This window comes from Dermacentor andersoni, chromosome 1 (assembly GCF_023375885.2).
Source record: "Dermacentor andersoni chromosome 1, qqDerAnde1_hic_scaffold, whole genome shotgun sequence".
NCBI classification, from domain to species: domain Eukaryota; kingdom Metazoa; phylum Arthropoda; class Arachnida; order Ixodida; family Ixodidae; genus Dermacentor; species Dermacentor andersoni.
In genome coordinates this window covers 50415395-50442270 of record NC_092814.1, presented here as the reverse complement: position 1 = coordinate 50442270, position 26876 = coordinate 50415395, and the positions used below count along the sequence as shown (strand labels likewise).

At 50.6% G+C, this 26876-nt stretch overlaps 2 long non-coding RNA genes across 2 annotated transcripts in view; one reads left to right on the top strand and one right to left on the bottom strand.

Annotated features, from left to right (window-relative positions):
- The first annotated feature begins 4857 nt into the window (after positions 1 to 4857).
- The window catches only part of LOC129380461 (uncharacterized), a 74710-nt gene continuing 52691 nt past the window's right edge, over positions 4858 to 26876 (top strand). Inside the window, exon 1 of the long non-coding RNA XR_008608500.2 lies at positions 4858 to 5148. This is a non-coding gene — a long non-coding RNA (uncharacterized lncRNA). The remainder of the gene's footprint in view (positions 5149 to 26876) is intronic.
- On the bottom strand, positions 13481 to 17646 carry LOC129380462 (uncharacterized). The gene is made up of 2 exons (XR_008608501.2): positions 17494 to 17646; positions 13481 to 13689 (listed from the first exon to the last, which is right to left on the bottom strand). It is a non-coding gene; the product is annotated as an uncharacterized lncRNA (long non-coding RNA).

The following is a 26876-nucleotide window of genomic DNA, read 5'->3' as shown; positions in this document are numbered from 1 at the left end:
CGAGAATAGCCGAACGCCTCTAAAATCTATTCACTTATTGATATAATGATGCGCTTGAAGGCGTACATTTGTTGCAGTGGAGGATATTTAGTCGGCATTTGTTGTTTCATTGCGGAATTTCGTAGGGAACAGAGCCGTTAATTAGCACATCTGCAGTTCGTGTCAGTGGGTTCACATGCAGGGTGTTTCGCGTAATTCGAGCCAAACATTGCGGGCTACGTGACAGTGCCCACAGAAACAGTTTGTGTGTACGTGCGTGTGTGTGTAGTTTTTTTTTTATCCTTCTCTCTCTCACCTATCGCATCCCCTTGCCCCTCCCCCAGTACAGGGTAGCCAACCGGAGATAATCTCTGGTTAACCTCCCTGTCTTTCCTTTGCCTTTCTCTCTCTCTCTCTCTCTCGAGCCAAACCTTAAAAATTAAATTAAATTATGGGGTTTTACGTGCCAAAACCACTTTCTGATTGTGAGGCACGCCGTAGTGGAGGACTCCGGAAATTTCGACCACCTGGGTTTCTTTAACGTGCACGTAAATCTAAGTACACGGGTGTTTTCGCATTTCGCCCCCATCGAAATGCGGCCGCCGTGGCTGGCATTTGCACTTTAAAAATGTGCAAATGCCACGTAGCAGGGCCGAACCAAGGTACCGTCGTTTGCCTTCGCTTGCAGATACTTGGATGATTATTATTTTTGCATTACCGTCTAATTTCATAATTTCTATTAATTTATTGATCAACTTCTCTATTACTATAATTACATTAAAAGTGTCGATGAGAAAATTGTAAAGCAACATGAAAACACTCCCGATACAGCTTTGTGTTGCTCAGTATACGGGCTAGATAAAGGTTTCTTTTTTTTTTTAAAGTGTAGAAGAAGCCCCCCCCCTCCTAATACACACAAAATTGTCGCGCGACTAGCCGCTCGAGGTTCCCGCTTTTTACCTTGTTCTCGTTTTGCGCATCGTCTTGAATTTCCACCTCGCGTTTTCCCCGTATTTTCCCTGAAGATTTAATGAAATTTGGCGAAATATGTGGTTTACCGTAGCAAATGTCATATCTATAGAGCTCATAATTTTACGGGAACTACATGTTCGCATCGAAGCTTCTTCTTTTATTCTTTTTTTTTAAAATAATAGTATATTTACTGTTGGCGTTTCGGCGACGAAGGCAACTCGCAGATCGGTCGCAGTGCGCGAGAGCGGCTGCCCTTTGTGCCGGCGTCTCGAAAGTTTGAGCACCGCCAAAACTGGCGAAAGGGGCGGACCTTGTTGCTCAACTGCGTTCGCTCGACGACAACGATCGCAGCACAAACACAGCAGCGAAATGAATGAGAGAGAAAATGGCCTGACGTCCTGATATCGGTTTTCGGCTTATCCATACTGAAAATAGAACGAAAGAAAGATACTGAGGCGTCGTTTAGTAAAAAAAAAAAAAGGGGGGGGGGGTTTCAGGGTACTTGAATAGCGTACGCATTGCATCGGGTCCCGCTTTGTGGTGCCAATGGGCTACGAGAATTCTTTCTGTCTCGTGTTTGCGCCTGACCTTATCGATGGCTTGGAATGCGTTGGTTTTTTTCCCCCCGCTATCTATTCAACTGCAATGTGCTCAAGATAAACTCCGACCATTTATGGCACTATATTACTGCGCCTTAAACGACCGCCGCCGTGCCACAATGTAGGTTGCCTAATCTGGATCACAATCTCATGCGCGCGCTCTTTAATCTGCAGACGCTTTGAAATCTAAGTCAGTTGCGTCCAAAAATCTGCATGTTCTTTTCCCAGACCGATCGATACGTTCGAGGCTGTGACCCTGCCACGAGCAGAGTGGACGCTTTTGAAGCGCGGTGGCTAACGGGACGTGGCATTCAAGAGCCAGAAATCTGTGATGCCTCGTCTAATTCGTTTAACACCGTATCTCACGGTCGCCGGGTTCCTTTTTCTTTTTTTTTTCTCTTTTATTAGCAGCGTAGAAGTGAGAAATAGCTCCTGACCCCTCAAGTGGAGTACTACGAATGCCGACAAAGGACACGATTTATATGTAAAAAAGGAAACAAAAATATTTACGTGCCAGAACTGCGATACGATTATGAGGCGCGCCGTAGTGGGGCACTCCGGATTAATTTTGACCGCTTGCGGTTCTTTAACGTGCACCCAATGCGTGGTACGCGGGCGCTCTTCTATTTCGGCGCCATCGAAAAGCGGCATGCCGCGCCATCGGGCTTAGCAGCGCCCAAGCCACCAAGGCGGGCGATTTTACATGCGTGTAAAATGCCTCGCGCACGAGTCAAACCCAAAGAGCGCGACAGCCTGAATGGACACTACTACTACTACTGTAGTAATAAACGAAAAGACGAGCTGACAACTTTCTCGCGTTGCTCATAAGATATGCCCTTTGTCATTACACTCTTTCCTGCAGCTACTCGCGGCAGCTCTTCAATCTTGGATTCTTGGAGAATCGAGCCACTGTCGTCGAAGATGCCGTCGTCTCCAGGCTGCGCGAACGAGCAAGGGCGGCGGCGCTTCCCGACGAGTCGGCGATTGAGGTCGCGCGGCTGTTCATTATTGCTCAATCGTGGACGGCCGAACCAATTTCACGAATGCGCTCTCGTTTCCGGTTTCTTGGGGGCCTTCGCCGATCCCCGGCTGGCTGCAGTGTTGGCGGAGAGCGTGTGGGCGTGCGGCCGCAGTTCACCGAACTCCCAAGTGCGCGAAGGAGAGATAACGGAGTGGTTGGTGGGGGACTCGCGGGGACGCCTCATTTTTTGTTTTTCTCTTTCGGCGCCCCAGTAAAAAAAGACTGTTGTTCTCTGTGTGTCCCCCCAACACACCGCCTCCTATGTATAGCCTTTGTTGCGCATTATCTCCGGGCGGACTAATCTGGACATTGCGCTGCCATGTGCGTCTTTTCGGCCGCGCAGATCAATAGCGTGCGGCGAGTGTGGCTCGTCGTCACTCGCTACGGCGCAGCCGCGGTGGCGACGTCGTCGCTGCAGTGTTTCGGCAACTGGGTCACCGCGATCTCTTCCCGCACGCGTACCGGATAGAGGCGTCCGTCGCTCAGCGGGACGTTCCTCGTTTGTGCCGCTCCGAATGCAAGTGGTGCACATGTTTGCCGACAATGTCTCTACATTAAGGAGACCCGTATACCCCGTAACACAACCATACGCGCGCAGATGGGTTTATACGGAAACATGCGGGTTTTCATACGGGATCTCGTACCACCAGATAGGATTATCGATACAGGGTGTGTCGGGCATACGGGTTTTCTTTAATAGGGCAGGTCCAAAAGCAAACTGTGGTCGATAGAAATTGTAATTTCTAAAGCGCGATGTTTCTGCGCTCGACGCGAAGGATGAATTATACATTGAAGTCGGTGATTACGCTGGAAATGTTTCGCCGACGTCTTTAGTTAAACGATGTTAGTTTCGCTCTTCTGTTACTTGGAATCGGTGGGCCGTTCGCGCACACGTTATGTGACTGCCTCCAACTTAACGCACTATAGTACAGGATACCGAAAGTGTCTTCGTGACTGAAGTGCTCGTTTCACAAATTCGAGCTATGAGCACTGTGCGCTAGCGGCTCCCTCGCGTGACTTCCACGGCAAAATTAAATGGCCTTCAATTTTCATTGAAGCGGTAAGTATGCGAGTGTATCGTCTGGTTCGGCCAGCATAACGTTTCACGGGGACGACAGAAAGGAGTCGACATCGGTTTTTTCTGTCGTCCCTGTGTATAACGTTATGGTGGCCGAACCTATCACCACCAACTAGCCCCGTAAAATACAGTGCAAGCGTATCACGTTTCGTTGAAAGTGTAAGTGCGGGCATAATGCCCTGCAGTGCTTGCGTCATAGACGACGTGGTCGCCAGGTAGACATTATTGCGCCGCGGTTCTCGCGTGTTTCATTTCACCCGCACTGAAGGTTCAGAAGCGTCGTGTCGTCATTGGTAGACGGCAACGGCTCCTAAATGCCGCTGATTGAAGCAACGGAGAAATCTTGAGCTACTATATTGTGCAAGGTGCTCCGAATGCATCACCATTGCTGCTCAAAGGCCTGGTGAAGGTGCAGAAGACGACGCAGTGAATTCACAAGCGCTGATAAGTCACCCTTTGCGGGACGAAAATTTCTGACCCGCAAGCGTTCGCTTAGCTGTGCCACGCATGCAGAGCATCGTAATTGGAAGAAAAAGAACAAAAAATCGACAAAGAAACTGTGCTCGAGGTCTCGCTGAGAATAACAAGGGCCAACTTCTGCCCAGTTTGGATGCTTGACTTGTTTGCCACCGCTATTGCACCGCGGCTGGCCCAATGCCACGCCGCTCGGCAAGCTTGGAAAGATGGCCGTGGAGAAAACTGGCAGAAGGGAAGCGGCGATCGAAGGGGGGGGGGGCGTCGAGGATGGGACTGTGATCAAGGTCGTTTATATTTTGAGTGACCCTCAGATATCACGCCTCGAGTGAGGTCGACACGATGACCGAGGTGGCTACAGGGCCGCTATGAGGCCCCCACTGCGACACACAACACCGCTCGATCGAGCCACTTGCGTAATCTGCGTTTTGAGCCGTGCATCATCTCGGCTTTCCTTTTCGATAACGCTCGCGCGCCGAGTGGCGTCCGTGGCCAGTGTTCTCGCTCGTTTATCGCCCCCCCCCCCCCCCACCCCCCCGGCCGCGCGCTTTCTTGTTTCGCGATAACGTCTATACGCACGCGCGGCTAGCGCGCGTCCTGCGGGAGCCCCATCGTGGCCATAGCTTTCGTCGCGCTTATTTGCGCGCCTTTGCGCCCCTTATCGCCACGCATAGGCACCGGTGATAGCGCTCTATTTATTTGGTGCCCCCGGGGCGTACAAGCATTGCCGTGGAGAGGCCGAATGCTGTAATCAGACGGTGTCCGATGCGCGCTTGCACGCTTGCTTGGAACACGCATCGAGGTGAGGCCACCTGATATCGCCGGCGCCACACTGGTGGACCTCGGCGGCGTCGCATGTACGCTCCGGAGTCGTTTTTTTAGAGTGATAGCTCTACTACTCCAGGTACAAACCCAGAAAACGCCTCGTGCCGTCGGGCTCACCTTCAAGCTCATCCAAGGTCAAACTGGGACTTGGCCTGCCACTACCGCGGCTGCTGCGTACGCCACGTGGGCGCCCATATCTTGTAAGCGTTCTGCGATGTGTACAAAGTGCGTCGAGTGCTGGTAGCTACCATCCTTACTTCGTATAGCCGTGCACTAATTTGCTATCGCAATCGATGCCTCGCCTTTCGGGCGAAACTGCTACCTTTTATAACTCGAGTGCTTGGCGGGCGTGGATTCGGCGGGGAGCGCCGGAAAACACTTCAAGAGCCGAGTCCCATATTTGCATGAGGCCGTTGTTTGGGACGGCGCGCTTTCCTGCCTATATTATCTGTCATTTCTCGGCCTTCGTGAGATAGGGGTGACCAGATGCGCATATTGTGAATGAAGTCGGGCTCTTATCCTCTCGAGCGACATGGAAAATTCTTCAGTCGCTTGGCGCATTCTATCGTTTTTTTCTTTTTTTTGAAGGGGGAGGGGCTTGCTACTGATCAGGGTGTTTCTTTATTCCGAAATATGGCAATTTGAAGCATACGGTCGCCTTCGTCAGTCTTTTGAAACGGTCAAATTTTCGGTTGGCCTCGACTGGTACGTTCACTCTTGTCGGAAACGGGAATATTACCTACTACCAAACCAAGCTTACTGAACAGGCGGACTTTCCAAAATCCTTCTCCTCCTTAATTTAAACTTAGATTCTGAGGTTTCACATGCCAAAACCACGACCTAATTTTGGGGCACGCCGTAGTGGAGGTCTCCAGAATAATTTTGACCACCTGCGGTATGCCGTGACGTGCACCTAGATCAAAGTATACATGAACGTCTTTGCATTTCGCCTTCATCAGTAGAACGCGGCCGGCACCGAGCACGCGACCTCGAGCTCAGCGGCGCAATGCCATAGCGACTGGGCCACCGGGGTGGTTCTTCTTTCAAAGAACACAACAAGCTAAGACGAATTCGCAAAACATACGCGTGCATTACGCAAAAGTTCAGTCTCAGCATGGGCAGACGCTCGACAAGCAGAAAGAACTAAAAAACGAAATATACCGTTGGCGATGCCACCTTGAAGTACCCGCACAAGTTAGGTCGCGGATTTTTACAGCGTGTGCTTAGCGCTAACTTTATTGATAAAGAAGCATTAAACTGTATTTTAAAGGGACAAAGGACTCATTCGAGTAAACTTTAATGACTTTCACTGCCCAGAAACGGGCAATAGAGAGAGCGAGAGATAGAGAGAAAAAAACAAAGAGCGGAAAGCCAGGGAGGTCTACCAGCCGAACGTCCGGTTTGCTACCCTGCACTGCGGCCAAGGAAAATGGGGAATAGAAATAGGGAGAGAAAGAGGAGTGTGCGCGCAACAGCAGGACACACGGCAGTACTACAGTCGGTCGCTCAGGCCGGTGTTCCTCAGAAAACTGCAGTAAACTGCAGAAAACTGCAGAAAACCTGCGGATAAGCGCCAATTTTTTTTTTTTTTCGTTGGCTGACAACTCACACGAGTATACCAAATGCTCCAAGCTTGCTTCAGGCGTTCTCCGGCGGGCGAAACAAAAGCGATTGTTTCACTTTACGTTTTAGGTACAACAGCTAACGCGTGCAGTTGGCGAACGCTCACGCGACGTCTTCGTTGACCCTCTCGCCCACTGCTGTGCCTCGCCTTGATGGCGCGTAGCCGTCTGGCTCGACAGCGCACGTGCATTAAATATACGCGTACAGAGTGATCTCACTGTGCAAAGCAAACCACGCGGGTCAACGACTGCTGTGAGTCCTTTCTTGTGTGGCCGCAAGTGCAGAGGTGCGCTGAGATAGAGGACAGAGAGGAGCCAGCACGACCGCAGTTAGCGCCCGCGCGTTTCTTTTTTTTCTCGACAAATAAAGAAGCGCAGAATGCGGCACCTTGTCCGCGCTGCTCCACAAGCCGGCGTCCAGCTGCCTCCCGCGTCTTTCTCGGGTTTTGATTCGTTTGTGCAATGTGCGAGCATGAGATGCGACGTGTCCGATGGTTAGCCCCGCCCGCGCGGGTTAGCGTGCGGAGACGGGCGTCCAGGCGGCGAAAACGTTCCCACAATGGAACTTAACGTGTGCGCTGTGGAGACAGGGCGCGCTCTTCTTTCGGGCGTCGGTCTTCGTGCGAACAAGCTGGCGCCTTGTTGACACGCGCGGCGGTGAAAAAGTCTCTCTTGCATCGGATGGCTCGCGAAACGCAATGCTACGCAACACTGTTCCAACTCGTGAAGTGCCCTCACACAGAGCTCTGTGCCGGTCGGATACTAGAGAAGTATACGGCGTCGCCAGTAAAAAGGGATGTTATTTAGTGATGACTGGAGAGGTTAACTTATAGCTATATAGGGTTCGTTGGGGGTTACAGATGTGCATGATAAAGAGTTAACACACGCACACACACACACATAAGCACGCACAGACCAACGTACACGCGGACTCAATGTGAGATAGAGGGCCTGCTTGTGGCTTGTGTCCTGCAAACGCATCATCGATCGCCTCTGCAGTGCGCACCGTTGTTCAAGAGCGTCTGGCAGCTGACGGCGCATGTCGGGGTGTAGGAGGAGGAGGAAATAAAGAGAGAAGACAAGGATGTTAACCAGAAGTGCGTCTGGTTGGCTACCCTATTCTGGGGAGGGGAAAGAGGGAATAGAAAGATGAGATAGAGGAAAGGGAGGGGGAGGAAAGCCGCGGTGAGCTCGCGCACGCGCGCGGGGGGCCGGAGCGAGTCAAAGGCGTTCACATAAGTCAGTCGTCCTCAAGAAAGGCAAAAGTGTCTTCACAGCTTTGTGGGCCGACGATGTCGGGGTGTAGGTTTGAATATAGTCCTTGGAGTAGCGAATTCATTGGGCAGCTGGTAGAAAAAAGGGTACACTCCTTGGTACCGTAGCAAGCGTCATTAGGAGTGCATAATTCCTCGCGGTAAACACGGTATCTATCTTATCACTTCTCATCGAACATATGGAGTATATAGGGTACTAGGCCATCTGCAAGGCTAATATCTGCAGCTTCTCGTTAACGTCCGCCCGTTCTCTCACCCGGTTAGGTCATATAGCGCACGTCAGGTTAGGGTGTTAGGCGAACAAATTTATAGCAGCATAGACCGGAATTGGGCATTTCTGGGATAATGTAACAAATATATTCCAATGCTATTATTTTGCTTAGTACAGTCCACCACACCCTGACCTATCCAGGCTCTTATGACTGGCGCCGAATACAGACGCACACATTTCCAAACCTTTATTTGAAAAATGCCATTCACCCAACGCTGTACAGCGTTCGCTGTCCTTGGTGCGGAGGCCGGCCAACTCTCGCCCACATTACGTGGGACTGCCAGAACAGGCCACCCAAAATTAATACACCAAAAATAGCCGGCAAACTTTCCGGAAGGGAGCAGTGGGAGACTTGGCTCGCCAGCGAGGATCGGGAGATGCAACTAGCGCTCCTCGACCAAGCACGGCGGACCGCTCAAGCCAGTGGGGCCCTGGACTAGGGGCTCCACCCACTCGCTTTCTGCATTTTTGTTTTCTTTTAAATAACCGTTTTGATATATATATATATATATATATATATATATATATATATATATTATTTTGCTATCCACAATCATAAGAGAGAAAGAAAGAAAGAGAGATAAATGAGATGCGACAGGCGAGGAGGTTAACCGGAAGACAAATATCCAATTTGCTATCCTGTGCTGGGGAAGGGTGTATGGGGAGAGAGGGAGATAAAGAAGAAAAGCACACAGATAGAAAGAGAGACGTAAGAGATGGTGCGTGAATATGGCCTTGATAAATGGACATCTGAACTCAGCCATGGTTCGAGCGGATGCCTCGTCTCACAAGCAGGTTTATATGCGGCGTACTTTTGCATTAAATTTTTTTTTTTATGTATCACAACAGCAGCAATCTTTTTGGGAACTTGATCGTTTTGAGACTCGCTGCGTGTTCCAAACTGAAGGTTGAGTTTTTAAACAGGATAAAACAAACGCAGTTGGCCCATTAGCAGCAGTTTCTTTCTCATTTTAAATTGTGACAATTTCCATATGATTTGTTGTCTCACAAGTTGGAACAGGTTTCCGACCATAAGAAAGTCCAGCGTGCGTGATGTGTGGCTAAACGTTAGACGAACGCAAGACGAAGGTCCTAATCTCTCTCGAGACGCTTAGGACCTTCTCTGTTCGTCGCCTGTGCAAGTAGTTGCTTGCAATAAATGTCGCTCTTCTATTGAAATCATGCTTGTTCGCAGCTCACTGCCTATGGGTGCGCTAGTATGTTCCGAAATTTGAAACAATAAAGATTTCAAGTGTATTGTTTAATTAATAACATTTCAAGTGTGCCGGGGAGTAACTAATTAAACCTCATGTCTTTCATTTAGAAAATCAATCGCAGACTACTAGCTATATCATTAAGTATACTAGTGCTCTACGAAGTTGTTGACGTTATGTAGATAGCTGCTGTTCAATTATACCGGTACAGTCTCCGAGCACTGAGACAGAAGAATATGAGCACTTAGCCATATATGCCGTGTTTGCTGTTGCAAATGTTGAATACCCACATGCAGAAGGCCACCATGTTTCACAGTGACCACAAAATAGAGAGGAAATAAAGCTGGGAGAGGGCAGGGAGTTTAACCGGACGAGCATCCTGTTTGCTACCCTGCACTGGGGGTAAGATGAAAGGGGGAATAGAAAGAGGGAGAGAGTGAGCACTGCGTGCACGCGGGAGAATGCACTGGAGTACTATACAGGGTGTCTCAGCTAAAAGCCTGTTTTAAAAACGACGGAGCGTGCTAGGGAGCTGAAGCCAACTCAGTGGTGTTGCGGATCGAGCAGCCTAGCCTGCGGTATTGTTTTGGTTTCGCAGAGTCAATTATTTAGTATAAACTAATTGCCTAACTTTTTAAATATTGGCTTCAGCAGGAAGCTGACACTATGAAAGTTGTATTTAAAAATAGCCGACAGAAGTTTTTCAACTAAGTATCGCCACTGATGGAGCTTCTTGTACTTGCCTTTAAAGAAAGGCCGCGAAGTACAATAACGAGCGCGTGATAGCGCACTATTTCAGCGCTCCCAGACGAAAAAAGTGTACGGCAAGAAACGAAGCAAGTTAAACTTGTATTGAATGTGCACGTGTTGCGCCCGGGTAGAAAATGTTTACGTACAGAGTGCCGCGCTCTTCTGTCAATCGCTCCAAAGAAGCCAAGGGACGAATGACCTAAGTTGGGAGGACTGATAAGGAAGCTCTCGAGGCAGTGTCGAGTATGCGATTAATGGCGTGCTCGCGTTCACCTGATAATGAGCGTTACGTATAGGCAATCGATGGAAAACTTGCAGCTTTGACTTTGTTTACGGCCCAAGTAAGAGCCGCGGAAAGGCGAGCGAACGGAGGTAATAAATCCACGCACTGGCTCTTTCTGCCGTCCTGGTTTCCAGGAAGTCGAGTAACTCCGCGTTGCTCTTTTGCGCGAGGAAGACGGGAGCCGCTGAATCGGCCCTTGACACGGCTGCACGTCAAGCGGTCGTTGTTTCTGCGACGCGTAGCTCCGTGCGTAGCGGGGCGAGCGCCTTCCTTTGTCTCGCGCAGCCGCACTCGTCTTGCTGCCGCTGCCGCCAACCATTCTTTTTGGTCGCACGCGTCAGGCGCGTGTCAGCGATAGTGAAGAGAGCAAGGGGGGGGGGGGGGGGGGGCTGTTAGAAAGAATGGCCTGTTGTGCGGGTTTATCCGCGACTATTTCTGCGCATACTTTGTTTCCGAATGTGGTCGGCTGGCATATGTGCAGCAATTAAAGGGGCACTGTAGATATGAATTTCAACTTCAGCTGTAATACGCCTCGCAAGTAGAAGTGAGGTCGCTCTCGCCTCGAGAGGAAGCTTGGTGAAGCCAGCAAGGACGCGAGAAAGGACGGGCAGCGACGCCACCTCGAAGTTGCTGCAAGAAGCTCGCCGTGACGTCACGGATTGTGATTCGGATATTTCTCTTCTGCAACCTAAATATTGTCATTCACAGATACGTGCCGATGGTTTACGAACTATATACGCATGTATGCTTGGCGGTTATTCATCGCGTCCGCTAGCTACGCGTGATGCTGTCCTACCCGATCCAGCGTAGCGTTACTTCAACGTCGTCTATCTGGTTTCCTATTCATTAAACGTTCGCGCAGCTGCTATCATACCGTGCGCACATAAGATGTAGCTCGTCGTATCCCCCAACTTCCCACACCCTGAGGCGAACTAGACCGAAAGTCACACTGACCTACTGGCGCTGGGATTACAGCGCCAAATTAAAGATTGAAGTTTGACCTTTATTTTATCTTCTAATAATCAATCTATTGCAACGAATTAACGAAACTATAGCTTTCGAAAGCTACATTATTAGTATAGGCTGATTTAGCTGTTCTCTTTAGTGTCACTTTAGGACACTCGAAGTAAAGTGGCCAACGTGAAGGGAAGCGCCTGAAATTCTCCGCAGGCCGTATGCGATTTGAAACGCAGTTCTGGGTAACGGCAGGCGTGCAACCGTGTACTTCAGGAGAGGGAGCCGCTCTTTGCGCTGCATGCTCGAGTGAAAGGACGGCGAAGGTTCGCATTGTTTCACAAGTAATTTCCGCGTGTCTGAGCGCGTGAGTGCATGTGTCTGTGCACGAGTTCTGTGCAGTTCGTTGCACTGCGTACAGTTTTCGCCTGCGTTCGTGACGTAGCCACACTAATACGGCTTCTTGTCGGCACATGGGGAGGAAATTTCCGTGAAGCTAGGGGACTTCCGATAACGTAAGACATTGTACACGCGTACAGAAAAAAAAAAAAAAAAGAAAACGAAAAGCTACAACTGGCGGAAGTCGACGTTCATACTCGCAGCCTTGGAATATATTCACGAAGTCTTTCGTTCGGGTCCTTTTTTATACCTGGATGCAACAGCAAGATGACGAGGAGTGAAATTCTTTGCGAGTCTCTTAAAGCGCAAGAGACTAGAACTAAAGCGACAGCCACAAGACGGGGTCTTATTGAAGTCCCTGTCCTGTTAGTATAGGGCCTGTCCTGTTGCTCAAGCGTTCCTTTCTATTGCAGTGCTTTAACGCACGCACGCCAAAGAAAAAAAAATGAAAATAAAACGAAAGTGTGCCGACTTCACGTTGAAGCGTTCGGAAGTGCAGGACGGGTCTCTCAATGGGCAACGCGCTGTGAAAGAGTTCTTTTTCGTGTATTCTCAATGTATATACCCGGCGAAATGTTACACTGTAACTCGGGCGGCAGAAAGCTTTCGCTAAAATGAACCGATAGATTCTCTCTCGTTTCGTCATAAATATCGGGAATTGTGCGTGTCCTGCCATCGGGGGCCTTGTCTCGTCTATTTATAGGGCCGCGTGTTGTGTTTGTTGCCGTTTTGATACTCGAAGCGCGTGGTGTCAGAACCGACCGAAATCACGACATCGCCCGAGCTGCAGTGCGGTCCCTGGATGGCGGGCGAGCGAGACCTCGTCGATAAGGAACAATGGCGCATGTGCTGTCTGGCTTTGTTTCTTTGGTCGAGCTGTTATTGGCGGAGCAGCACAACTTTCGCAACGCCGCTTCTCCGCATATAGAGTCGGATGCCAATCTGAGCAGGTATCAGTAAATTGATGTGCGACCGGTGCTCGCGATCCCAGAACGACGCGACGTGCGCGCGTGTCGGGGTGAGTGCGTTGCTACAGGGTTCAGACCTGTAACGTCCTTTCTGCTCACGCGGCGCGCGCCGACTTGAGAAAATGCTGGATTCCCATCTCGGGAAACAAGTCCTTCGTAAGTTGGCTGGAAAGTCCTTGTACCGACTAAAAGGAATATTGCACGCGTTTCTTTTAACGGGAATACCACCAGAAGCCGACAAACAAAGACACCTAAGCTAGGACGGCATAGGGCAAATTACATGCACTTATGAATTGAAATAAAGAAATTGTGAATTAATGGAAATGAAAGTGGATGAAAAAAAGAACTGGCCGCAGGTGGGGCACGAACCCAAGTCTTCGCATTACGCGTGCGAGGCTGTTACCAAATTAGCTACCGCAGCGCCGTTTTCGTATCCTCTTTCTGGAGTATTTATGTTTATCTACTAGAACTAAGCCTGGGAGCGTTAGCCAGCGCCACACCTCACGGCCTTGACGTTGGATGTGGAACATCCTTTTTTGTCGAAGGCGTCACGCGCACGTGATGTTTTTGGGCGTAGGCAACTGGTTAATAAACCCACACATGCTACCTGAAGACATCATTGCTGCCGCATTCGAGGCCTCTCTAACGAGGAGAAAGGGAACCGAGGGCCTTGGACCATGGGACTTACCTCTTAAAGGTAGTCACGGGAGCCCATTTATCTCAAAGCCTTCTGCACAAATGGGCCGACGAGGCGAACACAGACGTGCGTGTTTACAAGCGTTTAAAACGGGTCTCTGTTGTTGTTGTTAAAAACTTTATTTAAACAGAGGTGTTCGGGCCACGTAGGCCCCTGGGCCCCCGCACGACCGTACTCCACTCAAGTGTTTATGTTCCGTAGGTCCATAACACTGGCAGCCCGGCTGGTCGCGATGGTCTGCGTTGCCGGGTCCTCAGAACGGAGCACGGTCTCCCAGTCCTCCCACGATGTCAGGCGCTCCAGGCCCTCCTAAATCGGACAGCGTGTAAAGGGTTACGAGGGGGGAGAGACCTAGGGGGCGATGAGCCTCGGTTCTGACTCTTCCGATTCTTAAGCCGGCCCTGTCTACGCATGTATCTTAATTATTTTTTTTAAATGTGTTAAGCATGCATATGTGTGCATGGAAGTCGGGAAGAAGCCAGGCTGACGATTATGTGGTGGCGTTATAGTGGGGTGATTCCACGAGAGATCAACACAGGTAAAAAAAAAATTCATTTTTACATTCCATTGAATATTTTATATTTTATGCGCATATCACGCGGTAGCACAAAAATGAACGTGGCTTCTTTGCCAAATGAGTATTTTAGGAGGAAAAATATAGCCAAATTCTTCAGTGTGGAGGCGCCTATTTCATGGACATGGCATTCTCGCAAATTCACAACAATGTGAAATACAATATATTACAGTTACAAAGAATATATTTTTGTCTGCAAACGTAGACGTAGAGAAGGCTCAGCTAGCTCAGCTAGCGCAAAACGGAAGTGTTTTAGAATAACTGCTTAATATGCTTCAATTTTCAAAAGTTGCTATATTTACGATTTTTTATCAACTAAACCAGTTCATGTAGCATTTTGAAATTTGGTGAACTGTGAGATCTCAACCTATTCAACAATTGAGCTGAATATTGTTGCTGTATCACAAATTACCATTTTTACAATTCTCCTGAAATGTGAAGTTTTGACGAAAATGAAGGCCATTTAAAAATCAAGATAAAAAAATAAAACTTAAATTTTTCTCGATATCTCGTAAACAGCTGTTCACAGGCACTTGAAAAGGAATATTAAAAAAAAAAGAACATGTTGCATTATTTTGTTTGTAATGACAATATAGGTGGTAGAAATGAGAGCTTCGTGAGAATGCAGCAAGGTGCTAAGAAAAAGAGACATCGTGGTAAAAAGAACGTGAATGAGGCTCTGACTTGCCTAAACTTGACCATGATTACGACAGAAAGGCAGCTATTTGGCCTTATGGTTAATACTTGTGCGTAAAAGTGCATTTAGTACAATACTCATTCGCTTTAATGGGAATAAAGAAGCATCAACATAACCTTTACATGGCTCATTTTATTGAACATCATGTGTGCGCAGCTTGCAGCGTAGATAATTTGTTCCTTCGGTTAATGAAGGGTTGTATTTCTTTGTGTGCTACAGAATTAACGGTTAACTCTATGTGAGTGCACACAGGTAACAGAATGTACGGCTGGTAAATGCCTCTAAAAATGTCGTGCTGGTCATTATATAAACGTCATTATACGTATAACCTAAGATGCGGTGGTGGGAGCGGCGATGGTGTTGGTTAGGGCAGGGTTAGCTGGCAGATAGTTCCAGGTGGCAGCTGCCTAAAACTACCAAAACTGCCTTTCTGTCGCAATCATGGTCAAGTTTAAGCAAGTCAGAGCCTTACGCACGTTCTTTTTATCCCCGATGTCCCTTTTCCTTAGCATCTGGCTACATTCTCGAGAAGCTCTAATTTCTACCACCTATATTGTCATTACAAACAAAATAATGTAACAGTTTCTTAATATTCATTTTCAAGTGCCTGTGAACAGCTGTTTACGAGATATCGAGAAAAATTTAAGATGTTCTTTCTTTATGTGGATTTTTAAATGGCGTTCATTTTCGTCAAAACTTCACATTTGAGGCGAATTGTAAAAATGGTAATTTGCGATACAGCAACAATATTCAGCCGAATTGTTGAATAGGTTAAGGTCTCACAGTCCACCAAATTTCAGAATGGTACATGAACTGGTTTAGTTGATAAAAAATCGTAAATATAGAAACTTATGAAAATTGTAGCAAATTAAGCAGTTCTTCTATAGCACTTCCGTTATGCGCTGAAGCGTCAAACAGTGCTAGCTGAGCCTTCTCTACGTCTACGTTTTACAGACATAAATATATTATTTGTAGCTGCAATATATTGTATTTCACATTGTTGTGAATTTGCGAGAATGCCCTGTGCATGAAATAGGCGCCTCCACACTGAAGAATTTCGCAGTTTTTTTTCCTCCTAAAATATTAATTTGGCAAAGAAGCCACGTTCATTTTCGTGCTACCGAGGGATATGCGCATAAAATATAAAACATTCAATGGAATCTAAAATATGAATTTTTTGACCCGTGTCGATCTCTCGTGGAATCAACCAGCGGACAAAGCTAAGACGGGGAACGGACGGTGCGATCGTAACGGTTCCAGCTACCGACCGGGACGCCGGCATGACACCGCGGCCAGATCAGTGTGGCAGGCAGCCCGCGTACCCCATCGCACACATACATGCACGTTGTACGGCCATTGCCGCGGTATACATACCGGAAAAGTGCAGTTTTACGGCTCAATACTCGTGTGTACCCGTGCCCGCACTAAGATAAGGTGCGCACACATAACGGAGCGACAGAATGAGCACGCGTGACCACAAGTCGTTGTGACGCCGCTTTCCTGGCGCGTCGAGGGAAACGTTTTACTCGCACGTTATTAGCCGACGGTTTCGCGTGCCCCCGCCGAGTGCTTGGAGCGCAGTCGTCCAGAGCTGGCCTCGGTCAGCTGCCGCGATCCCTGTTGGCGCAACTCCGCTGAGCGGTCCCGACGTGGTACCGACACGTCTCGTGACTCGCACGGCAGCAGCGGTTGCAGAGCGGGCGCGTTATCGGAGAGAGCGGCGGCGCTGTCGTGCGCGTGCGAAGCGGAGGTGCGACGCGCGAAGGCGCGGCAAGCTGTTGCTGCGAGGAGGAGGACAGCGCCGCGTCGAAGATTCCGGGCCGAGCGAACGTCCGAGTGGAATACAAAGAAGCGGCTGCTGACTGTCGCGCAGCGTGCGGTCACTTAACCGTGTGGCAGGGGTTAGAGAACGAGGATGCGAAACGTGTAGGAAGGACGCGACGCCGGTGGGAGGTCGGATGGCCAGGCCAGCCGAGGCTAGCTGGGGGCCCGCGAGGCGGAAAATTGAGATGCGGCCAGACGGAGGCACTCTTCCGTCGCCGGTGCGATTGCCGAGTCACTTTAAGGAAGGCGGGTATCCTACAGAGAGAGAGAGAAAAAAAAAAAAGCGGTCGGGCGAACGCACCTTTAGCGCGCTGTAGAAGCTTCGCCATTCTGAGAGAACGTTTCTTCCTTTTTGTCTTACCGCTACCGCAAGGTGCCAACTACGCACGCGCTATAGCTATACGTGCCACGCAAGCGATGCCTAAATGGGACGCTAAAGACAAATACTAAATCAGCCTGTACTGACAGGCATTCTTTCAAAACTCTATTTTCGTTATTTTCGCGGTAATAGATTGACTAATAGAAGAGAAAATGAAGGCCACAGTTGCATTTCTTGAATTTCGCACGAAAACCTCCGCGCCGGCACGTCAGTGTGACGTGCCGACCATGATGTCCCATCGCGGTGACAGTAACCGAGTGGCTTTTTTTTTCTGTTTGTATTCAAGAAGAGCAGCTTGCTTACTTCATTTCTCCTTGTCTCTCGCGCTGTTCTCATTATAAACATGATCTGCCAACCATGCCCAAATCTCACCCCTTCATTACTAATACGGTTCAACTTATTTTTGTCGTTATAGTGTCCCTTGACAGTCACGTGCTTCCTGCTCTGCGCCATTTCCACTCTTTTGGCAGTATAGGCTGCTCACTATCCCCGATAGGAAAGTAGACGCGAGCGCGCTGTCTTTCTACTACGGGTCCTCAACGCGTGTGACTCCGTTGTAAGCATTGAAATGTAACATGAATGACTCATTCCGGATTCTTGCCGAGAAAGACAGCCATCTACTGAGTGTGATGAACTTACCCGAGTTCGCCTTTGGGAACCCGTCTTGCAGCTGTTTCTTCTATACAGGTAGCGTCGAAAAGAGAAAGTCTGGGCACGGTGGCGACAAGACGGGGAGTAAATATTGCATGGTGCTGTGCACATGGCAATCACGAAGCGAAGCGTACGCTCCAAGCGTTTATTTATTCCAGGCGCCACTCGCCACCGCCGCGGATCGCTCTCTCGACCGAACAAAAGATAACAGCAAAAGAGCCACTTGGGCTCCAGTATCTACGTTACAGAGTAAATAACATGAACTGTTCGCAAAACACGAGGAACCATGTTTTTTGTTCTCCCGTGCTTTTGCTCCTCCGCGAACTGGGGAAAATATAGGTGCGAGGTGGATAAGCAGCGACGGCACGTGCCGACAGCTCATTGAGCTCATCCTTCCCGCAGATGTGGCCGCATGTAGCCTTTATGCTTCTTGCCATCATCCTACCGTCGCGCCGGTATAGTATGAAATGCATGAACCATGCGTGTAAGGGCCGGATGTTCATTCGTTTCTGTGGTCGCTTTTTGTTATTTTTTCTTTGGCGTGAATTGCTCGAGTTTTTTAGGAAAAACAAGGAGCATGGTGTGCAGGCGTCGCACCGCCACCGTATTTTCGCACACAGTACTGTTATATTAGCGAGCTTAAAACCCCAATGCAAATCACGGACTCTGAGAGACGCTCTAATGGAGGGGAGTGGGGGGCGGGGCAGTCGTCAGTCACCGTTGTTGGAATCGCACCGCTGGCACGAGTTGTTGGGGTCTCGGTGCTGACGCCCGTTATTGCCAATGGGTCGCAAGCCCCAAGGGTAGCGTTGGCCTGGCGGCCTGGGGCACTGGAAGCATTCGAAGGTCCCGGCAAAGCATGAGAAGACTTGTAACAGAACAACTTGTTTATTCTAACATAGCAAAAGAGCGGCCGGTCAGGTCGACCGGAGTGGAGAGACGGGAGAGCACGTAACTCAACAGTACAAATCGGAGCCTCTCTCTGGCGTACGGGGGCAGCTGCTCTTATACTCTCGGCGTCGCGGTCCAAAAGGGAAGGTCACGGGATGAAGGTCACGGGATGAAGGTCACGGGACGGCGCAGCAGGAGCCCACGACGGCGCGAGCGGTTGAGCCGAGAGACCTGCTGAACCGAGTGTAGTGACGCATCGCCAACCGCCCACACGACGGCGCGAACGGTTGAGCCGAGAGACCTCCAGGCTCCTCATTCGGGGAACTCCGCTCCCCGGCTGCCGCGCTTTGACAAGCGAGGGCACACACACACACACGCACATACGAAGACACGTGGCACTGAAACACGCCTGGACACGCTTGGCGGGTAGGCGTTGCGGCGGCGTCGAACAGGCCAAAATGTCCGCCGTTTTGAACAAAGCCCCGGCGTCCGTTGCATCCGCGCCGGCATTACCGCGCGTTGTAGGCGAAACGTAACAGACCGCCCCGCCGGGGGAAGGAGATCCCGATGGTCAGGGGACTGCATCCGCTGTCCGGAGGGATGTCGCTCGATGATGCTCATAACCGAAGTTGGGCGTCCTTGGGCGTTTCTTGAGCGCAGCGCACAGAGAAGGCCTCGTTCTCACGTTCAGGTGCACACAGGACACTGCAAAGTGACTTCGGGAGAGTTGACATTTTTGTTCTCGTTTCCGGCAAGCGTTAGAACCACGCCAAAAGTCAACCGCTCAGTCAGCAAGCACGGCACAACCTTCACTAAGCCCTGCCAGGCTCTTTCCCCTTTTATACTGCTGCCTAGTTCCTTACAGTAGTTTAGCAGCACTCAGAACGCGTCCACAAATCGGAAAAATTGCACTAAAAAGCACATCATCACTTTGAAACACTTACACAAAAGCAATAGGTTAAAAATCCTGCCTCAGGAAGAAAAACATCAGTAACAAGCAATTTTGAGGCTGATTCCCACGTTAGGGGCTTCGACTTAAGCCATCGGCGTTACCGTTGAGACTCCCCTTTTTGTAACGCACCTCAAAGGAATATTGTTGCAAAGCGAGGCTCCAGCGCAGGAGGCGGCCATTTTTGGGAGAGATGGTCTGCAGCCATTGGAGAGGGCAGTGATCCGTTTCAATGATAAACCTCGAGCCAGCTAGGTAACATGACAATTTCTGAACGGCCCACACGATACACGCACACTCTTTCTCGGTGGCGCTATACGCCTGCTCACGACTGGTCAGCTTACGACTAGCATACAGGACGGGGTGTTCTACTTCTCCATTTTCCCGTTGGCACAGTACAACGCCCATGCCTCGCTCACTAGCATCACACTGAACAACGAACCCTTTTGTGTAGTCGGGCGATCGTAGCACAGGCTGGCTTGTTAGGGCGCTCTTTAGGGCGCTAAAAGCTCTTTCCTTCGTCTCATCCCAGACGACTGTTTGCGGCTCTGTCTTTCTTAGAGCATCCGTTAGGGGAGACGCGATATCAGAGTACCTGGGGATGTACCTCTGATAGTAGCCGGCGACACCTAAGAACGACCGAATATCGGTCTTCGTGCGCGGTTGCGGGAAGTCTCGCACAGCGGCCACTTTTATTTCAGAGGGGCGGCGACGACCCCGACCAATCACGTGTCCGAGGTAGACAACCTCGGCCTGTGCTAACTGGCACTTGGGAGCCTTGACTGTCAAGCCCGCATCGCGCAGGCGGGTTAGCACTGCCCGCAAGTGCGCCATATGTTCCGGCCAGGATGCGGAGAATATCGCTACGTCGTCTAGATACGGTAAAGCGAATTCTTGCTGTCCCCGCAACACTTTATCCATGAGGCTTGAAAAGCAGTATGGCGCGTTCTTCAAACCAAAACTCAAAACTTTAGGACGGAATGTCCCCATTGGTGAAATGAACGCCGCATACCTACTAGCCTCTTCTGTAAGTGGAACCTGCCAATAACCCCTGACAAGATCTAGGGTGGAAATAAACTGAGCGCTACTCACTCTCTCAAGGCGCTCCTCGATGTTAGGGATCGGATAAATTTGATCCTTAGTGATGGAATTAAGCCTGCGGTAGTCGACGCAAGGACGAGGTTCCTTGCCCGGTACCTCAACTAAAATCAAAGGGGAGGTATAATCACTCTCACCCGCTTCAATAACACCGAGCTGTAGCATTTTCTTTACCTCAGCCTCCATAATATCGCTCTGGCGGGGTGACACCCGGTACGCCTTGGATCGTACTGGCTCTGGGGAGGTAAGTTCTATGTCATGAGTAAGGACAGAAGTCCTACCAGGCCTCTCAGAGAACAGACCTTGAAACTCTTGTAAGAGCTGGTGTAGTTCGGTTTTCTGCTCAGGCGACAGCGATGCTTTACTTATTAAGTCACTAATGACTTGATCGGTGTCTTTCCTGTTCGTCACTGAGCCTAGTCCCGGAAGCTCGACCGGAAGCTCTTCTAACTTTCCCGCATCGGGAATTTCCTCTCCAGTATCTGGTGCCTTTAACGCTACAGGCTCAATTTTATCCCGTTCGGGCGTGCCCTGAATACCAGCTTGCTGCGCCTCTGACCCTTTCTCATCGTTCAACAACGTCGGTCCCGCAACTACCGCCTTTGCAGCGAGCTCCCGAACCTTCGATCTGGTTAAGGCCTGAACGCTAGCCTCACCAAACAAAAGCCCCTTCTCGCGCAGGAGGTGATCGGACCTGTTCGAAAATAGGTACGGGTACTGGGGGGGCAGCATAGATGACACTGCGGCCTCCGTCTCAAGTGCTCCGAAAGGTCCTTCAATAAGCACTTTTGCTACCGGCAGACACACGCTATGAGCTTCCACTGCTTGCTTGATCCATGCGCACTCGCCCGTGAACATAACGGGTTCTACGTAAGAGGGATGAACTACATCCATCGTAGCTGCGGTATCGCGAAGCACTCGGCACTCTTTCCCGTTCACGAGGAGGTCTCGCATGTAAGGCTCGAGAAGCTTGATGTTCTCGTCAGTGCTGCCTAATGAAAAAAACACGACTTTTGGTTTTGTTTCTGGGCACTGCGCCGAAAAGTGACCCGGCTTCTGGCACGTATAACACAGGCGCGCTTGCCTCGCCTCGAACCGCTTTCTGCGTTCGGCTTCGGCTGCCGCCGTCTCCTTACGTTCGGTCGGACACTGCGCCGAAAAGTGACCCGGCTTCTGGCACGTATAACAAACGCGCGCTTGCCTCATCTCGAACCGCTTTCTGCGTTCGGCTTCGGTTGCCGCCGTCTCCGTACGTTCGGTCGGACTGCTTTCACTCGCATCCGAACTACGTGTGTCCCCCTTTGCTCTCATGGGCGTGAACTTTGGCCTCTCAAACTTGGAGCCAAATTCACCCTTTTGACCGTCCTTAGCTCCACGAGCCCGACGCGTCACAAACTCCTCGGCTAACTCAGCGGCTCTAGCCACCGTACTAACGTCTGGCCTATCCAAGACCCAGTACCGCACGTTCTCAGGTAACCGACTATAAAACTGTTCTAGCCCGAAACACTGCAGAACTTTCTCGTGGTCACCAAACGCTTTCTCTTCTTTGAGCCACTCCTGCATGTTTGACATAAGCCTGTACGCAAACTCTGTATATGACTCACTTCTGCCTTTCTCATTTTCCCGAAACTTCCGACGGAACGCCTCCGCTGACAGCCGGTACTTTTTTAGCAGACTCGATTTCACTTTGTCGAAATCCTCTGCCTCCTCTCTCTCCAAGCGAGCGACTACGTCGGCCGCCTCGCCGGGTAGCAAAGTGAGCAAGCGCTGTGGCCACGTTTCCCGAGAGAACCCCTGCTTCTCGCACGTTCGCTCAAAGTTAACCAGGAACAAACCAATGTCCTCTCCAAGCTTAAACGGCCGCATCAGGTCAGTCATTTTGAACAATACTCGTTCTCCTGCACCGTGTGCCTGACTTCCATTACGAGCGCGTTCCATCTCTAACTCGAGACGCTTCATTTCCAAAGCGTGTTGACGGTCGCGCTCTTCTTTTTCTTTCTCTTTTTGTTCTTTAAGTTCGCGCTCATCTTTCTCTTTCTGTTCTTTAAGTTCACGCTCCTGTCTTTTTGCCGTCTCCCTCTCCTCAATGGTCTCAAGGCATTCCGACAGCTCGTCATCCTCAGCTTCTAACTCAAGAATAGCCCTTAGCAGTTCTGGTTTTCTGAGTTTGTCTGAGACATCCAGACCCAACTCTCTCGCAAGCTCCAGCAATTTCGGTTTGCGCAACGACTTCAAATCCATGGCTGCTCTGAATGCTGCTTTCTCTACTGCCTACTATTGTCTTGCCGCAAACTAACCCGGTAGCAACGACAACCACAATTACCAGCTCTGTTTCTAACACTAACAAAAGCCTGGCAAAACTCAGAAGAAGAAAGTCCCGCACTCACCAAACCTCGCAGCCAAGACTTCAGCGCAGTCGTTCCGCTGCAGGCAACCAGTCATCACACAGGGCTCGTTGCACTGCTCCCGGATGGTCGTTGTGCTGCTCAGCATACAGTCAACCGCATCTCTTCGCTGCTGGCCTCCGTTGTCGCGATCTCACCGCTGGCAACCAGATGTTGTAATCGCACCGCTGGCACGAGTTGTTGGGGTCTCGGTGCTGACGCCCGTTATTGCCAATGGGTCGCAAGCCCCAAGGGTAGCGTTGGCCTGGCGGCCTGGGGCACTGGAAGCATTCGAAGGTCCCGGCAAAGCATGAGAAGACTTGTAACAGAACAACTTGTTTATTCTAACATAGCAAAAGAGCGGCCGGTCAGGTCGACCGGAGTGGAGAGACGGGAGAGCACGTAACTCAACAGTACAAATCGGAGCCTCTCTCTGGCGTACGGGGGCAGCTGCTCTTATACTCTCGGCGTCGCGGTCCAAAAGGGAAGGTCACGGGATGAAGGTCACGGGATGAAGGTCACGGGACGGCGCAGCAGGAGCCCACGACGGCGCGAGCGGTTGAGCCGAGAGACCTGCTGAACCGAGTGTAGTGACGCATCGCCAACCGCCCACACGACGGCGCGAACGGTTGAGCCGAGAGACCTCCAGGCTCCTCATTCGGGGAACTCCGCTCCCCGGCTGCCGCGCTTTGACAAGCGAGGGCACACACACACACACGCACATACGAAGACACGTGGCACTGAAACACGCCTGGACACGCTTGGCGGGTAGGCGTTGCGGCGGCGTCGAACAGGCCAAAATGTCCGCCGTTTTGAACAAAGCCCCGGCGTCCGTTGCATCCGCGCCGGCATTACCGCGCGTTGTAGGCGAAACGTAACACCGTTCAGAAGCGCAGCGCGAGCCGGGTGAACAAGACGACGCGTACAGCGAGGCAGAGCAGAACACAAACCCGCAGCTTGTGAGATATATGCCACGCATGGTGCCACGCCGGCCCCGCGACACAGCGCCCTGAAATGGGTCTGCCACAAACATTTGCGCTCAGTAACAAATCCAGTGCACTCAAATAAGTAGAGTCTTACTAGTCGCGCATAACGGCAACGCGGCGAGTCCGATCTTGTACAGCCATGCCGTGTAGTACACGATGACCCCGTGCGGAGGGGATACAGCGGGGAGGCCTCTGGCCTTGCTCAGCCACTTTGTTACGCAGGGCTGATGAGATGGCGACCATAAAGAATGAAAATCACTGGCCACGGCTTGTTTTAGAAGACCTTTAGGGTCTCTAGGATCCTTCTTTGTTGACCTAAATTCTAAGCCATTCCGCACAAGTCTATCAGCCGTCACATTTCCCGCTACGCCCATGTGCGACTGAAGTCATTGAAATTTTATCGTGAATCCGAGTCTTCGCAGTTCTTTGAGACGGTGCAGTGAACTTTGCGTGCACTACTCCGAAACAAGCCCTTGCTCGGCCAGTACTGCAAAGCGGGCTTGAAAGAAAATTAAATAAAAGTGGGGTGACCCGTTCCTACTCATGCGCAATAACGGTTTTATAGCCAGCCAGACAGACTGACAGAGAACTTTATTAAGGTCCTGAGGTACGCTACCGCTCAAGGCGGTAGAGCAGCGGGTCGCTCCCACGTCGGGACGGGTAGGCCGAGCTTCACCGCCGCGTCGTGGTCCCTCTGGGCGGCCCTGAGTTGATGTAGAAGGCCTGAGCTCCTGAGCATGGAGCTCGATTCGTCTTCGGTCGTGCGTTGAAGACCCTGTAATGAGGGGTACTGCCAGAGCATGCGACCTAACGTACAAGCGGCGCCACAATCTAGGCATGTTGATTCAAGGCCTTCGATGAAATGGATGTGGGAATAAAGACTACGGTATGACCTGGTATGAAGCATGCGGAGGGTAGATGCCTGTGCTCTAGCGAGCTTCTCATGAGGAAGGGGGAAGACCCTCCTGCCCAACTAATAATGTTTGATGATCTCATTAAAAGTGAGGAGAACGTCCCTGAAGACCGCCAGATTGGAGTCCGAAGATCCCCCCGGCTGCCCAGCGCGGTGAGTTAGTTCGCGTGCTCGGACGTGGGCGATCTCGTTCAGGTTGGCCATGGAGGCCAGATGTGGTCCGAGGTGAGCCAGAAACCAGGTGATTGTGTGAGGAGAAATATCCCTATGACCTAAAATGCGAGTCACTTCAGCTGATTAAAAACAAATGAAGCCCAGGACACCTTGAGGGTCGGAATCACAAACGCTGCTGCGCTAGCTCCGCGCTCCGTATCAACCAAAACGTCGGTAAACTCTTTCAGATATTGGTCATAAGTTCTTTCCAACTGTTCAAGTGCCAACGAATGTACTTCGGCTACAGGTGTATCGCGTTTGTTGCGTATCCGACGGACTGTCAGCTGGCAGTCCAGGTTTCCGTGTGACCATGGTGGCTCCGGTCGCTGCCTTCACTTGGAAAATTTCAGGCCAAGAGGAGTATTGCGCGCCATGAAAGCAAACCGCTCCGTACGTCGCCGAAGGCGAATGCAGGAGTGCTCGACCCGCGCTCGGAATTCCAATGGCAGAGTCGGAGTGGGCGACCGACTCCGCGAGCGAGCATGCACGTCACTATACGGCGTAGAGCGGCGCCTCCAAATCCGCAACAGGAACGCAACCGCTGCCGCCAGAGCGAGGAGGCGCTCGTGTGCACCAGGCCACCGGATGTACAGCTATAGGCAGCGTCTCTTGCGTGTCGGTAGAAATCCTTTAGAAGTATCGCCTGCCATCCCCTCCTGCCAGCTGCGGCTCCTGCGTGATGCATCGTGTAGCGCGCACGGCACTACAGGGAAGTAGAGACAGGCGACAACGCAAGCGCCGACCAGCAGTGGAAGATTTATTTTCTAAAAGGCAGGGTACACGTAAACTTCGAAGCAAGATGTATTCAGAAAAAAAAAAAGAAGCTTTTACAAATTGGCGACTTCCGCGTGGCGGCTTTGCACATACGGCTGTCGGCGTCTGTGAAGGAACGAACACACTCTCGAAGATAGCATGTCGAGGGACAAGAGAAAATACGGAGTAAGAAAAGCCTAATGAAATATATAAGGGGACGTCGCAAGCGGATATGCCCAGATGTGAACAAGAGACGAAGCTATATGGGACGCATGTGATGACGGCACCGGTGCGCGCAGTGTCGAGTGCCGGGATTCCAGGGAGCTACAGGGAACTGCGGAATTCGAACATCGGTACGAAGCGAAACCGCCCAGCAGACAGCACGTGGTGGACACGGCTTTGCGGTAGAGGTGTGCCGAGAGAGACGGCAGACTCCATAGTCGGAGCTATTCTTGCCGGTCGCTTGTCGCCATGTTTACGCTTCAGTCACTGTAGTTACGCTATGGTTGTAGTAATTTGTAGCCTAGTAGACTGTATCGCAACAACCTTCGTTTCCACGATCTTCCTGGAGATGGATATAACACAACCGACACCAGCAGCTAGCCTTCTGATATCGTCAATGGTGAGCGGGGCCAGTCACGCCAATCGCGGCGACTAATGTTTGGTTCTCAATTAAAGAGAAGAAAAACTCCAACCAAAATTTATTTTAGAAACCCGATGTTTCGGAACCCGACCGTGGCTCCTTCAGGGGTGAGATGGCGTGAGGCGTATCAGCGCTTATATGTGCTTTTTGGCACTTCGACTGGCGCGCACACAAGCGCGCAGACACTTTTCGTACAGCTATTCCTTCGAATATCCCGGTAAAGCTACCAGTAAGCTGCATGGTCTCTTGGCCAAAACCTCGACGCATAGAATCAAAAGTAAGCATTCGGCAGATATCTGCCGAATGTTTACACCTATGTTTGGTTCTCGTATGTAGTATACTGTCCCAACATCACATCGAGTAACTTGTATCATAGCTTCCTAGGATGCTGTGCTGGTATACTTACAGTCGGCTATCCTCAAACCACTATATCCCTACCACACAGCTGCTTAGTGAGTAGCAGCGGACGACGTCTCCGAGGTAGGCGACTACGTTTGGTCTCCTGGCAAGAAGGCAAGTCGTGATTTCGAAGGCCTGCTCT